Raw genomic sequence first — 13,605 nt, forward strand, 5'->3', positions numbered from 1 at the left:
TTTTTTTAAATAAGTTGCTTCTGAATAAATCCTTTGCTTATCTAAAATTCTCAAAGGTTAAATATTCTTGGGGTTTCTTCTCCACGAATATAAAGTAATTCTTTCTTTAAAACACTTGGGATTGGATTTTCATGCTTTGAGTTTTTTCTCCGGAAAAAAATTAATTCTTTTCTTTAATATGAAAGTCTCCGATTAACAATTAAAGCCAACCGGTCGAAATTTTTAACGTCTGTGTCTTACAGATGAAGAACAGAGAAATCACACCTTTTTGGTCGGAGATAGTTCTGTTTCTGCTTCAAAATGGACACCAAAAATGATTTGCTGGGATTTTCTTTCTCAAACACCCAATCAATAAACCACTAATTCGACTTACAAACATTTATATGTAATAATCTTGGGAAATGTGAAAGACAAAAGATGACAAAAAAATTTTTTTTAAATAATAATAATAATAGTAATAAATAAATAAATATCAATGCGAAGTGAACCCCCTCCTCTCCCCCATATCAAATGTAAAAATAGATTCAAACTTCTCCCTCATACACACTATCGACGGCAGTGAGAGCCCGGCCGGTCCCTTCAACGCCTTTCCCCTTTTTTCGCTCACCCTTTTCTCCCTCTGTAAAGACAGACGTGCAACAGGAAACAGCAGCCGCTAGCATAAGAGGAGTGCTGATTGGCTAAACCAAAGCGATGAAAAAAAAATGAAATATCTAAGTGGGAGAAATAAAAAAGGGGTCCTCTTTTTGGATTGATATCACAATACAAAATTTGTCACTCTGTCATCCCCAAAAAACTATAATGGAGGACGATTAAAGAGAAATGGACAGATACCACATGTTTTAAACTGGGCAAGGAAATTAAATTCCAAATCGCCTAAAACCACAAGAAATCTTCGGATGAAATGTTGTCCACATGGAATGATATAAAAAAGGATGCACAGCATGTGAAGTCCTTGGGTTGACAAGAACAATGCCAATGCAACTGAGGAAAGACTGACACATGGTGATATGTTCACATTCACAGATTTTGTAAAAATAAACTAACACTGACCATTTGATTTTATTTATCTGTAGATAAGTATCTCTTTATATTATCCCATCTCCTAACTCCTAACCATCTCCTAACTGCAGATAAGTATCTCTTTATAATATCCCATCTCCTAACCCACCTCCATCCATGCCTTTTTCGAACTGTCGTTCCATGACAACATTCATGTTATTTTTTTATTTTTATTTTTCTTTTGTTGTTTATTTTCTCGTTATGCTGGCTCAACCTCACCCGACCCATTAACGTGTTGCATTAAATTTCAAAATATGCGTTAAATAAACCCCTATTATATCTTATCCACATGTTGTGTCAATGTGTTGCTTTGTGTTGGAATCGTTCACTGTCAAATGAGGATTATCCACAAATCTTAAACAATGTGTCATTTCAGGTCGCAACTAGGCATCTGACACATTTAACTTTTTTCGAGTTCTTTATTTTGTGTTATGAGTAGCGTAGGGTAGAATTCCCCACAATAGAGTCGAAGATTCTAACCAGGAGTAACTTAGCTTCTCCCAGCCCATAACATATTTTGGGGCTCATCCGGGATTTCATTACCTCATATGTAAAATACCTGAATGATTCGCAAGGCAAGATGATGGGTACAGAAATTTTTATACGGGACCAATCCCCTCATAATCTTTAGTAAATTAAAGAAAAACGAATTAATAGAAGTGAAAAAGTTATACTTAGAAGTGAAAGGATCTATAAGAAAAGCTGCATTAATTAGAATATCACCGAACATATATGTAGATAATGAGGTGTTCAGAGAGGAATCGCTGCAAAAGCTGCAAACAGAAACAGCAACCATGACACCAGCTGAAGTAGAAATTGAGAAGGATTGCTAGGATGGAGATTGAGAAGGATTGCTAGGATGGAGATTCTCAGCCAACCGACTGTCATTCAAGCAGGAACCCAGACCCATAACTTGCTTCAACTGTGTCATATGGCTGCAAACTGCTGAACGAGACAAGACCTTGAACGTATTCAGGGTAGCACAATCTAACCACAATTAATTGTGTGTAAAAAAGGAGAAGAGGAGTAAAAACCCATACGTCAGGAGGATATATTTCTTGAAACAAAAGGAGCTGGTGAAACTTTAGTAGTGAAGGATTACTTGCCAGTGGGAGCAAAACTAGCTGCTAAAATAATAGTTATGATTAGGGGCATAAAAGGTAAACCTAGTATTATCCCCTTATTTATGGTTCATTATGAATCCGATTGGAAGCCAGGAGAAATCACAGTAGGGGCAATTGGTAGCTTACCCATGAAAGGTGTAGCAATTATACTGGTATAAGAAGAACGCCGATTGGTTGAACCAAAAAGAAAAAAAGGAAATATCTAAGTGGGAGAAATAAAAAAGGGATCCTCTTTTTGGATTGAAATCACAAGACGAAATAAAAAATTTGTCACTCTGTCATCCCAAAAGGCTATAATTAAGAAATGGACAGATGCCACATTTTAATCTGGACGAGGAAATTAGATTCCAAATCATCTAAAATCCACAAGAAATCTTTAGATAAGATGTTGCCCACATGGAACGATATAAAAAGGATGCACGGCATATTAAGTCCTTGGGTTGACAAGATCAATACCAATGAAACTGAGGAATGACTGACACATGGTGATATGTTCACATTCACAGACTTTGAAAAATAAACTAACACTAACCATTGTGATTTTGTTTATCTGCAGATAAGTACCCCTTTATAATATCTCATCTCCTGACCCCCCAAACCCCACCTCCATCCATGCCTTTTTCGAACTGTCGTTCCATGACAACATTCATGTCATTATTTTTACTTTATTTTTCTTTTGTTGTTTATTTTCTCGTAGAATTATTGTAGAGAGAAAAAAAAATATATACATATATATATATATATATATATATATATATATATATATATATATATATATATATATATATATATATATATATACTATGTATGTCTTACAGATTTTTGGGTCCAATATACTTGCTTATCATTATGCATGATGGTGACATATGTCTTTTGGAGGTGTATGCGATTTTGCAAGTGTAATAATTAGTGTTGGGACGATTAATTGGAATCGGATTCAGGAATCAGAAAAATCAGAACTTTTCAGAGTATCCGAACTGGTATCGGAAAAAATACTCTAATTTCCGATTCCAAAACCAATTCCTTAAAATACATGTTAAACTTAATTTTACATTGTTGACATTTAAGATAAAATAATGAACATTTATCGTTTTTAAGTATATTAACATCTATATTTATAATAATAACATAAAAAAGATGTAAATTCATTTTGCTTGTGCCAAAAAAGAAAAATAAATGGAAAATTTTGGATTTGGCCCAATTATCGATAAATAAACTTTAATGAATAAATGAACCTCGAGGCTTTTCACACTTCTACACTAGACACATTTGGGTACCAGCGTTTCTTTGATTTCGGTATCTCCTGTCTGTTAGCAATGTTTACTTGCTATAAACGCAAATTTTCAATATGCTGATAAAGGCCATAAACTGGAATTGAGTAATAAACGACTCATGGTTATAACTGAAGCAATTTTGCCATTAATATTATATTCTTTCCAATGATAACACAGACACAAATACACAAATCGAGACTGAAAATGTGCCTGCAAACAAAAATGTAAGTGCTTAGTATTTTTTTTAATTAATTGAACATATATTTTATTAAAATGTTTTCCTTATATTTCGTTTCATATTTAACCACATATTTTCATGCAAAATTGATTATTTTACTATATAAAAAGTGTCTGAAAAACTCGTCTCTGGAACACTGGTCCATTTTAGCTAGCTAGGAAAACTGGTACATTAGTGTATAAAGTGCGATTGAAAACACATTTCATGATTGTTCTTGAAGGAGATATTGTTTTTAAAGGTGACTGCGCACCCCCAGAATATTTAAAAAAATTATTTTTATTTGTTTACTCGTTTAAAAAATAAACTTGATCACGAAGTCAAGACATGAAAATGCGAAACCATATATTTATTTTGAAAAATACTTTAGTTTTACACTTTTTACGAAACAAAAAAGAAAAGAAAACACTTATGTATTATCAAAGAAAGCAAACATTTTATTCAGAAGAATTAATTTAGTTAAAATAATTCTTGTTTTATTACAAAACAAAAAAAGAAAACACTTCTTGTATTATCGAATATTAAATTATATAAAATAATTTATTAAATTATGTCGGTGTTAATAGTAAATTAAGTATTTTGAATAAAATATTTGTTTTATTATAAGAAATTTTGGTCAATGTCAAGTTTCTTTCCAACACACCAAAAAAACTTTAAAATGACAACTTTTCTAGGTTTTCGGGGATGCTGAAAACGAATATCACATTTAAATTCGGAGTAGATAAGGACTTTTCATGATATGAAGAAATTACTTTTTCAAAAATGGGGGATCACTTTCCCATTTAAATTTAAAATAAACTGAGCACCCACTTTCTGGCCACTCAGTAATTTCTTTAGACCATGAAAACAAATTTTTATGCTACATCTACGCTATGCGCAAAAAATAAACGAACCTTCTACCATTGTGTAATCTTTGGCGAACAATTTAAAATTAGATGAAAAACAAGTAGTTTTCAGCTAATTTAAAAATTATATGAAAAACAAGTTGTTTTTCGCCAAAAATATTCATGTGCTTGCATGTACAGAAATGGCCACCACTCATAACATATGAAATTACATTGCTTAATATTAGGAAAACTACTTGTTTTCGGCAAAAATATGTGTGCTTGAGTGTATAGAAATGGTCACCATAACATAAGGAATTACACTACCTGTAGACAGATTTTTCTTTATTTTTGTTTTTCAATTTCCTTGTGTCTTTATTGAAAGATGAAAGCAGAAAAAACAAGCAAAAACATTTTAGCTAATAAACAAACAAATAAAAATGTCCTTACTAGGTAGCCAGAAAGCGGGTGCTCAATTTAAGTGAAATTTACATGGAAAAGTGATCACCCACTTTTTGAAAAAGTAATTTCGTCATATCATGCTAACTACTTATCTGCCCCAAATTTAAATGTGATATTCATTTTCAGTACCTCCGAAAATTTATTAAAGTCATTTTTTGGTGGAGTTGGAAAGAAACTTGATATTGACCGAACTTTTTTTTGTTTAAAAGTCTGCTGTGCACAGATGGACGCAATTGTTAGTAAGTCCAATTTCTTCTTGGTCAAAAAATAATGTGGCAAATAAATGACAAACAAGACTTTTTTCCCAAACAGAAAAATATTTGAAAACCAAAACATTTATTGTATAAAAATGTCTCAATATATAATTGTAAAAACATTTATTTAAGTCTGCATAAGAAAATATAATTTTAATAAAACAATTTTTTAATGAAAGCAACATTGGAGTTTATGAAGGAAAATAGCTCCTTTTTTTCTCGAGCAAATAAATAATTTAAATGAAATATTTTTTTGAATTAAAGCAAATTTGAAGGGGCAACAAAATAATAATTTAAATGTTTTTGACCGAGAAGCGCAACCTGGCGACAGTTTAGTGAACCGCCGTCTGCCTACTGCAGAGAGTGTCTTTTGTCTTTTTATGAACACAAGTGTTAAAAGAAAATTAATTTTTCTTAATAAAATTAATGTTTTATTATTTGATAATACTAGAAATGTTTTCTTTTTTTTTTGTTTCGTACACAGCTAGATAGAAAACGACAACAGAAAAATCGATTTTATTTTTTTAAACAACAGTAAGTAAAAATATATAAAAAAAAATATTGTGGGATTTTAAAACCAATTTCCTCTTTCAAGAACGGTCATAAAATGTGTTTTCAATCGATATTTATTCAATAATGGACCAGTTTTCCTAACTAGCAAAAATGGACGAGATTTTTGGGTACGATTTTTCCTAAATTCGTATTTTGTATATAAATTATCGGTGAGAAACAAATAAAAAAATGAACATGAACTTATATTCCATCCCCCAAATTAATATCAAACTAACATTTCTGGGAACTATTAAGTGTAAATACTCCAATAAAATATTTTTATCTAACAATTATACTTTTAGCAATCATAATAATCGCCTATTATAATTTCATCATAATAATCGATCATTTTAATAGTTTCCAGTGTTTTCCACTCCAAGCTTTCAAGATTTGTGCAATAATGCATGAGGATCGTCCAACTTTACTCATCTTCATCTTGCAGCTTTCCCTGCCATTTCTCTCAATTCTTATAGATGGAGCAGATACGTCTTCTGCAACTTTTAGGTTTCCTCATTTTTTCAAATATTCAGAATTCAATTATTTTTTCATAATGCCTTATTCAAGCAGCCTTCATCTCCTGTTTATGTGTCATTAACAATCTATTTACTTAAACAAACCAATAGTTGTCTTTACCATTTGTCTAGCTATTCTATATCTGTCATTTTTCAATTGTGACAAGATTTTTATAAACTGGAGGTCCTTATTTATTATTTAGTAATGTAACAAAGAACATTTTTTAGCAAGACATCATGTCTACCTGATAACCTACCAAGTAATACAAGTGCTTCCCATGCAATTGTGTTGCTTTGTTTTTAATTTGCTTTCCATAAGAAATGATGAATGAATTATTCCCTGCTTCTGTGATCAGCTACTCACCATAGAGTCCAATTTCTGTTATGAATATATCGATGGGGGATATCAATCACCTTGATTAAAGCTGGGGTATACAACTACGATTTTGGTCACTGCTAGTTTCAGAATACACCAAAAATGAAAAAAAAAACATCAGTTCAACTTCACATTGTTTCATATCTTGCTTAGCATTCTATGTTTCATGTGGACACCCACTTATTACTAATAACTTTCTGTCTATTATATAAGTGTAAAGGTCTATGATCTATTAGCATGCAGAGAATACAATTTACTTTCCATTACTATCATTCATTAAATTTTTTTAGAACTCGAAGACTGATACTGATCTGGAGTTATCCTAATCATTCCCTCATCCCTTTTACCTATGAAAGTTGGTTCCATAAAGATGATATATCTGCTAAGAAAGATTCTCAACTTTTCTGTATCATAGTTTATATTCTTTAATAATGGAGTTACTTGCACTGAAAAAAAAAACAAGACCCTCTGTTTTGTATCAATGTTCACAATGTCGAATGACTAGTTTGCACACCTTCTTGTTTTTCTGACAACTTAGCATGAACAGTGCATATTTGTTCTTTGTGACATTCTACCCATTGCTATATTTAACCATTTTTTTTATTTGAGGCCTAAAACTTTGATTTTGCTATCTATATGCTAAGGCTTTTTAAGGGTAGATGTCCCTTTTTAGGACTGCTATTTGTACTTCCCTACAGTTTGGTTTTCCAAAGATTGTATTTATGTATTTATTTTTTTTCATTCGACTATGCATTTATTGCTGTTTTTAGGATCATGATATCCAGCTATCTTTTTGCATTCAGCTCTATAATTGTTAACCAGGACAGTTACATCAATGCTGAGAGCAATGTTTTCGGGTTTGTCCCATAAGACAATGTCTGGTTTGATGTACCTGCCTTTTATGTACCTGCCCGCCTAAAAGTATTTGTTATAAACACTATCACCTTTCCATTTTATGCTATGGGTGAAGGTTCATGCTTTCACATGTTAGGCGATCTGACAAACTGCATTTGACTGAAGAACTTCCAGTGTAGGTATCAATATACTATGTTGTGGCTGACAGTGTGTTGACCATTGCTAAGAAACGTGCACATCTAGACATTAGGTTGCTTTTATTTTTAATGGCTTAATGAGATAACGTGCTTCTCCTGTTCTTTTAAGTTTCTTATTTTGTTTTTGTTCGGGATGGAGCATCTTATTGGATGTCATACATTCATTTGCTACTTCAAAGACTGCAACTGAAGAATCCTTTGAAGATTTTAAGCATTTCTTTATATGCGATTGTGGATGCGTTTTCATGTGTGTTTTCAAATGTACCTTTTGTGAAAATGCTTCATTGCACACTTCACAAGAATAAGGTTTTTCTCTGTTATGTATTTCAACGTGCGTTTTTAAATTTTGTTTTTGCGTAAATGATGTGCCACATTCTTCACAAGAATATGGTTTTTCTCCAGTATGTATCCGCATGTGAACCTTTAAGTTTGACAACATTTTAAATGATAAGTCACAAACTTCACAAGAAAAAGGTTTTACTTCAGTGTGTGTTTGCATGTGTCTGTTTAATTTTGATCTCTCTCCAAATGATGAACCACACTCTTCACAAGAAAAAGGTTTTTCTCCAGTATGAATTCGTTTGTGCCTTATTAACTTCGATTCATATGCAAATGATGAATCACAAACTTCACAATGAAAAGGTTTTTGTCTTATATGTGTTCGCATGTGTAATTTAAATGCTGATGTATTTGCGAAAGATAAGCCACAATCTTTGCAAGAATAAGGTTTTACTCCAATATGTGTTCTCAGATGTTTTTTTAATGTGGTTTTCCATGCATAGGATAAACCACAAACATCACATGAATAAGGTTCTGTATCAGCGTGCGTTGACATGTGCAGTTTTAGGTATGATTTCTGTGCAAATGATGAGCCACACACTTCACAAGAATAAGGTTTTTCTCCTGTGTGTAGTTGCATATGTCTGTTTAAGATTGATCTATATGCAAACGAGAATCCACACACTTCACAAGTAAGTGTTTTTTCTACATTGTGTGTTTTCATATGTTTCTTTAAGGATGATAGCCATGAAAATGATGATCCACACACTTCACAATTGATACGATTATCCCCAGTGTGTGTTTGCGTGTGTATTTTTAATGTCTCTGTCCTTGTGAATGATAAACCACAAACTTTGCAAGAATAAGGTTTTATTCGATTGTGTGTTAGCATATGCCTTTTAAAATTTGTCTTCTGTGAAAATTCTGAGTTACAAATTTCACAAGAATAAGGTTTTTCACCAGTGTGTGTAAGCACGTGTATTTTTAATGTGGATGCCTGTGAAAATGATGATCTGCACACTTGGCAAGAATACGGTTTTTCTCCTGTATGTGTTCGCATGTGTATTTTTAGGGTCGATTTTCTTGTAAATGATGAGGCACACACTTCGCAAGAATAATCTTTTTCTCCAGTATGACTTTTTATGTGTATTTCTAGCTTTGATCCATCTGCAAATACTGAGTCACAAATCTCACATAAATAGCTTTGCATCATTATTTGTAAATGAGATTTTTGTCGAATGTTTTGTTCTATATTCTTCAGATGAGTAGCAATGCTTTTCTGTTTATGTTCATAAATTATTTGGTTTTTGCCCAATTATCCCTGAAAATGAATAATATATTTTAGTTAAAAAATAAAAATAAAATATAAAATAAATTATATCTGATGTGCACAAGCATATTAATACCAATTTTTTTCTTTAAAACTTTATTTTATTGAAACTGTAACATTATTACCATGAAGTTCAATAATGAAAACTAAGACTTTAAAAAAAATCAATGATAATGTTTTAAATAATTAAAATCTATTTTGTCCACAATTGACTCTAAAGTAAACATTGAATTTTTGAAATTTTATACATGAACTAAACATGAATAGTAGTGTCATCAGTTGAAAAGACAGCATGTAAAGAGATTTTTTAAAGAGATTAAAAAATATACTTTCATACGCAATCATACAAAACATTCTGGAATTTCATTTTAGTCTTCATTTTTTAATGAATTAATATCGCTTGACAATAAAAAAAATGTGAGAATTGGAAAAAAAAATCATACATTGTTTTTACATAGGAGTCACCACTTATCAATGTCTGGCAGCCACTCGAGGATAAAGGTTATAGAGTATACAGTAGTCAATGGGAAAATATTGTAGTAATCGTTAGTAATGGAAATTTGGTAAATTGGATTACTAAAGTGAGTGCCACATGCGTGGAGTTCTAAGAAAGAAGCTTTGTTCATGGAATCTACGTTTTGATTTAGGCACAGACAAAGAGTGGGGGAATTATTGACAGTGGTTTCAGCCAGACGGGTATTTTTCGTGAAAGATTGCATTCACACATTCTTTAATTTGTATTTATGACATGAAAAACTAAAGCAAGTTAACTTATTTACATATTCTATAACTGCAATTTGTTTTCTAGAATATAGCAATGGTCTTTACTGAAAAACAAAAACAAAAATGAGTAACGTTATCAGGGATTTAGTTTCTGTTTTGCAATGAAATGGATTTTGTATATGTCTACTTTCCAATGAGTAGACCTTCCCTTCATAGTTGAAAAAGAATGATGTGTTGATAAACGAAAAAATTTCATATATTTAGAAACAAGCTAAGAAACAGTTTAACCTTATGTAATTTATGTATATACTAGCATGGATACCAAGCAGTGCCCAGGTGGACATGAAGTTCGGTTTGAACACAGCTGCTTACTCTATTGTTACCCCCACAACAATTTCAAAAATTAAAAAAAACACAAAAATGTAATTGCCCCCCCCAAAAAAAAGACGCGTGTGAAAACCTCCCAACCAAATTATTTGGCAGAAGAGATGCGAAGAAGCAATTCTCAGAATACTGAGCACTTTTTGATGACTATATACTAGTTTAAGCGAATTTCTTTAATGCAGTCTCAGTGTAGAAAGATTTCTCATCGTGGTCTGTTGCAACAAAACATACTGAAAATAATTCATTTTGAAAAATAAAGTAGAATTTGTTTTAACCGAAATAATCATTATAAAAATAAGTTAACTGCTGATAAATGTTAAAACAGTAAAAAAAATATATAAATGATTGAAAGTTTGTTATTGTATTGGAATTTTTATTTCTTTTAAATAAAAACTTAACCTTCAGTTTACTTAAACCTCTGATAAAAAAATTGAAATAGAGAAATTGTGTTTTTGTTTTAATTAAATGCTTCCCAAAAAATACACATTACATGTACGCAAACATCAAAACTAAAGCTTATGAGACAATCTTCTAATCCACTGGCCCACAATGCTGATTGCAAAAATAACGTTGGAAAATTTTTGATGCTTGATGCATGCACAGTCTTTGAAGCCATTTAGAAAGAGACAATTTTACTGACCTTCCCTTTGTTTACAACTTTATTTCTATACAAAATAACTGACCATTTTTTCTACTTTTCACATATTATGTGGCCGAGGGATCGCTCTTTCAAATGGTGCCACGTTTGACCTGGTCTGATGTGGCTGATAAAAGTTTTTAGTAGACACACATACATGCACTCACACACAAACCGACATTTGAGATTTATATTATAGATTGTAATTTTATGTTACATAATGCAAAAATTAAATTTTGCTGTAACTTGTACAACAGATGTACTAATACTAATAAATCCAGAAGATTTGAGCATGTAACTTCAAGTGGTTATGGATTTAAGGCATTTTCTATTTTGTATAAATCGCCTGAAACATCGTTAGAGCAATATTATAATGATTACATTTTCTTGAATATTTTTTTGTTTTTAATTTTCTTCCTTTGAAGATTGTAATGCTGGGTATGGGGCAGCCAAACCAGCTGCCAATATTGCCCTGCTTTTTATTGAAACCAACCGAGAGCTCTTTATAGTATCCTAGTTGTTCCCTTAAGTGCAATTGTCTGGATCTCTTTTGCACTTGGTTCACTAGGAATATTAGTTAGATAGGACTTAAGGTTCTTCATTATAAGCCATGTGGCACCCATAATGACTGGTATGATTGATATCTCTTTAATATTCCAGTTGCTTTTCATACAATACGTGAGACCTTGATATTTGCTGTTTCTCCCTTTCAACTCTGTTCAGACCTCCATCATTAGGAACACTCACTTCAACCAAGGTTGCAACTTTGAAACATTATGTGACCCTGTAAATTCACCCAGGTAAGTTTTCCTGACTTGATGAATCCAAAAATAGCATCCAATTTGTTCAGGAATGAAGCCTTCTATGTAATTTTATTAAATTTTAGAATTTTTCACTTGGACACCAGCATGGAGATAAAAAAAGGTTGGTTGAGTATAGATAAAAAGGCAATAAAATCAAATAAATGAATCAAGTAAAGAATAGATACCCTGTAGCAGAAGATAAAGATTGGTGTAGATTTCAAGTGACACCGGTTGTTCGACCTTGACATTGCTGTTGGTTGTTTGTAAATACGCCAAAGAGCAGACATGGTCGAATGTTAGTGAGCAAGATTTTTAAAAATATATTTACAAAACTTTTTAAGATTTAAAAGAGAAAACATTTTTGTAATATTAAATATTTACAAAACTTTTAAGGACTAAAAAAATTTATTTTCTATTTAAGCAAAACTTTTTAATGTAAGTAACAAAACAAACGTATTTAAGCAAAATATATTTAAATAAATGGGTGTCTTTCTCGGTGCGTTTTTTTAAATATATTTACAGAACTTTTTAATAAAACTAATAACAATAATTATAATAAAAATAAATAAAAAAAATATTTTGCTCACAAACATTCAACCATGTCTGGTATTTACAAACAACCAATGGCAATGTCAAAGGCAGACAACCAGTGTCACTTGAAATGTACCCCAGTCTTCATCTTCTGCTACACGGTATCTGTTTTTTACTTGGTCCAGATAAATTTTGGTTATATAATAAAATCATTTGATATGACAGCTACGTTCCTGATAGGCAAAAGTTCAAACAATTATGCATAAAGAGTAGCAGGAGTACCCGGCATTACTCGGGTGGGGGATATTGGCATAAGTGATGTTAAGAATAGCTTCCACATGGTTAAATTAAAAAAAAAGATAGAGAGAGAGGTGGTTAATTAGTTTTCACCGCTAACCATTAGGCCAAAGAGGATAGTGAATTGAAATAAAAAATAAAAAAAGATAGAGAGAGAAGTGGGATTGAATTCGAAAACGTAGAGTAATTAGTCTTCCTCGCTAACCATTAGGAAAAGGGGATGGATATTGAATTCAATGAGTTGGCAATTAAGTTAAGAAATGAACGTTACTTTTAAAACTGGCTGAGGGTCAGGTTAGCTTGGTGCTTTCTGTCGGTATTTGTTTTTCCACAAAAACAAAATGTGGCACAATATTTGCTTAAAAATGAAATTTTCTAAATATAGCAAGATTTCCCCCTCCATTGACCGAGAACTAATCTCAATTTCGTGCAGTGCAAGGATAGACACCGCAGGCTGTCGAGCTGTAATTTGCATTCAAATAGTTTTGCTTTATACGAAAAAGACAAACACTCAAAACAAGGGATTTTTTTTAAACTTGTAAAAAAAAAATAGAGATGATGTCCGTTTATGAATCTTAGATATTACTGGAATTTAACCGACGTGAGAACCCAGATGCAAAAAGCCTTTGACTAGCAGGGGTGCCCGACGTTGCCTGGGTGTTTGGAGGTGTGTGCTGAGCAAAAAAAAAAGGTGGTAGTAGGAAGGCTGGCTTGAACTCAGGAGGAAAAGAAAGTGAAAGAAAACCTGACATTTTACCGCTATGCTATGACGCGACAGGAAGTGAAAAGTGTTCAAATTTAGCAATGACAATCAAAAAATTGACTTGTAGAAATGAACTTCTGGCTTAAGTTAAGAATCACGCACTTAACTTTGGTTGTAGGCCAGTTTATGCC

At 32.0% G+C, this 13,605-nt stretch overlaps 1 long non-coding RNA gene across 1 annotated transcript in view; it reads right to left on the reverse strand.

The window, feature by feature from the left end:
- Positions 1-7,402: 7,402 nt before the first annotated feature.
- The window catches only part of LOC145293062 (uncharacterized), a 21,004-nt gene continuing 14,801 nt past the window's right edge, over positions 7,403-13,605 (reverse strand). Inside the window, exon 3 of the long non-coding RNA XR_013869650.1 lies at positions 7,403-9,327. This is a non-coding gene — a long non-coding RNA (uncharacterized LOC145293062). The remainder of the gene's footprint in view (positions 9,328-13,605) is intronic.

This window comes from Euprymna scolopes, chromosome 14, assembly GCF_053919585.1.
Source record: "Euprymna scolopes isolate OS-2025 chromosome 14, ASM5391958v1, whole genome shotgun sequence".
NCBI lineage: Eukaryota > Metazoa > Mollusca > Cephalopoda > Sepiida > Sepiolidae > Euprymna > Euprymna scolopes.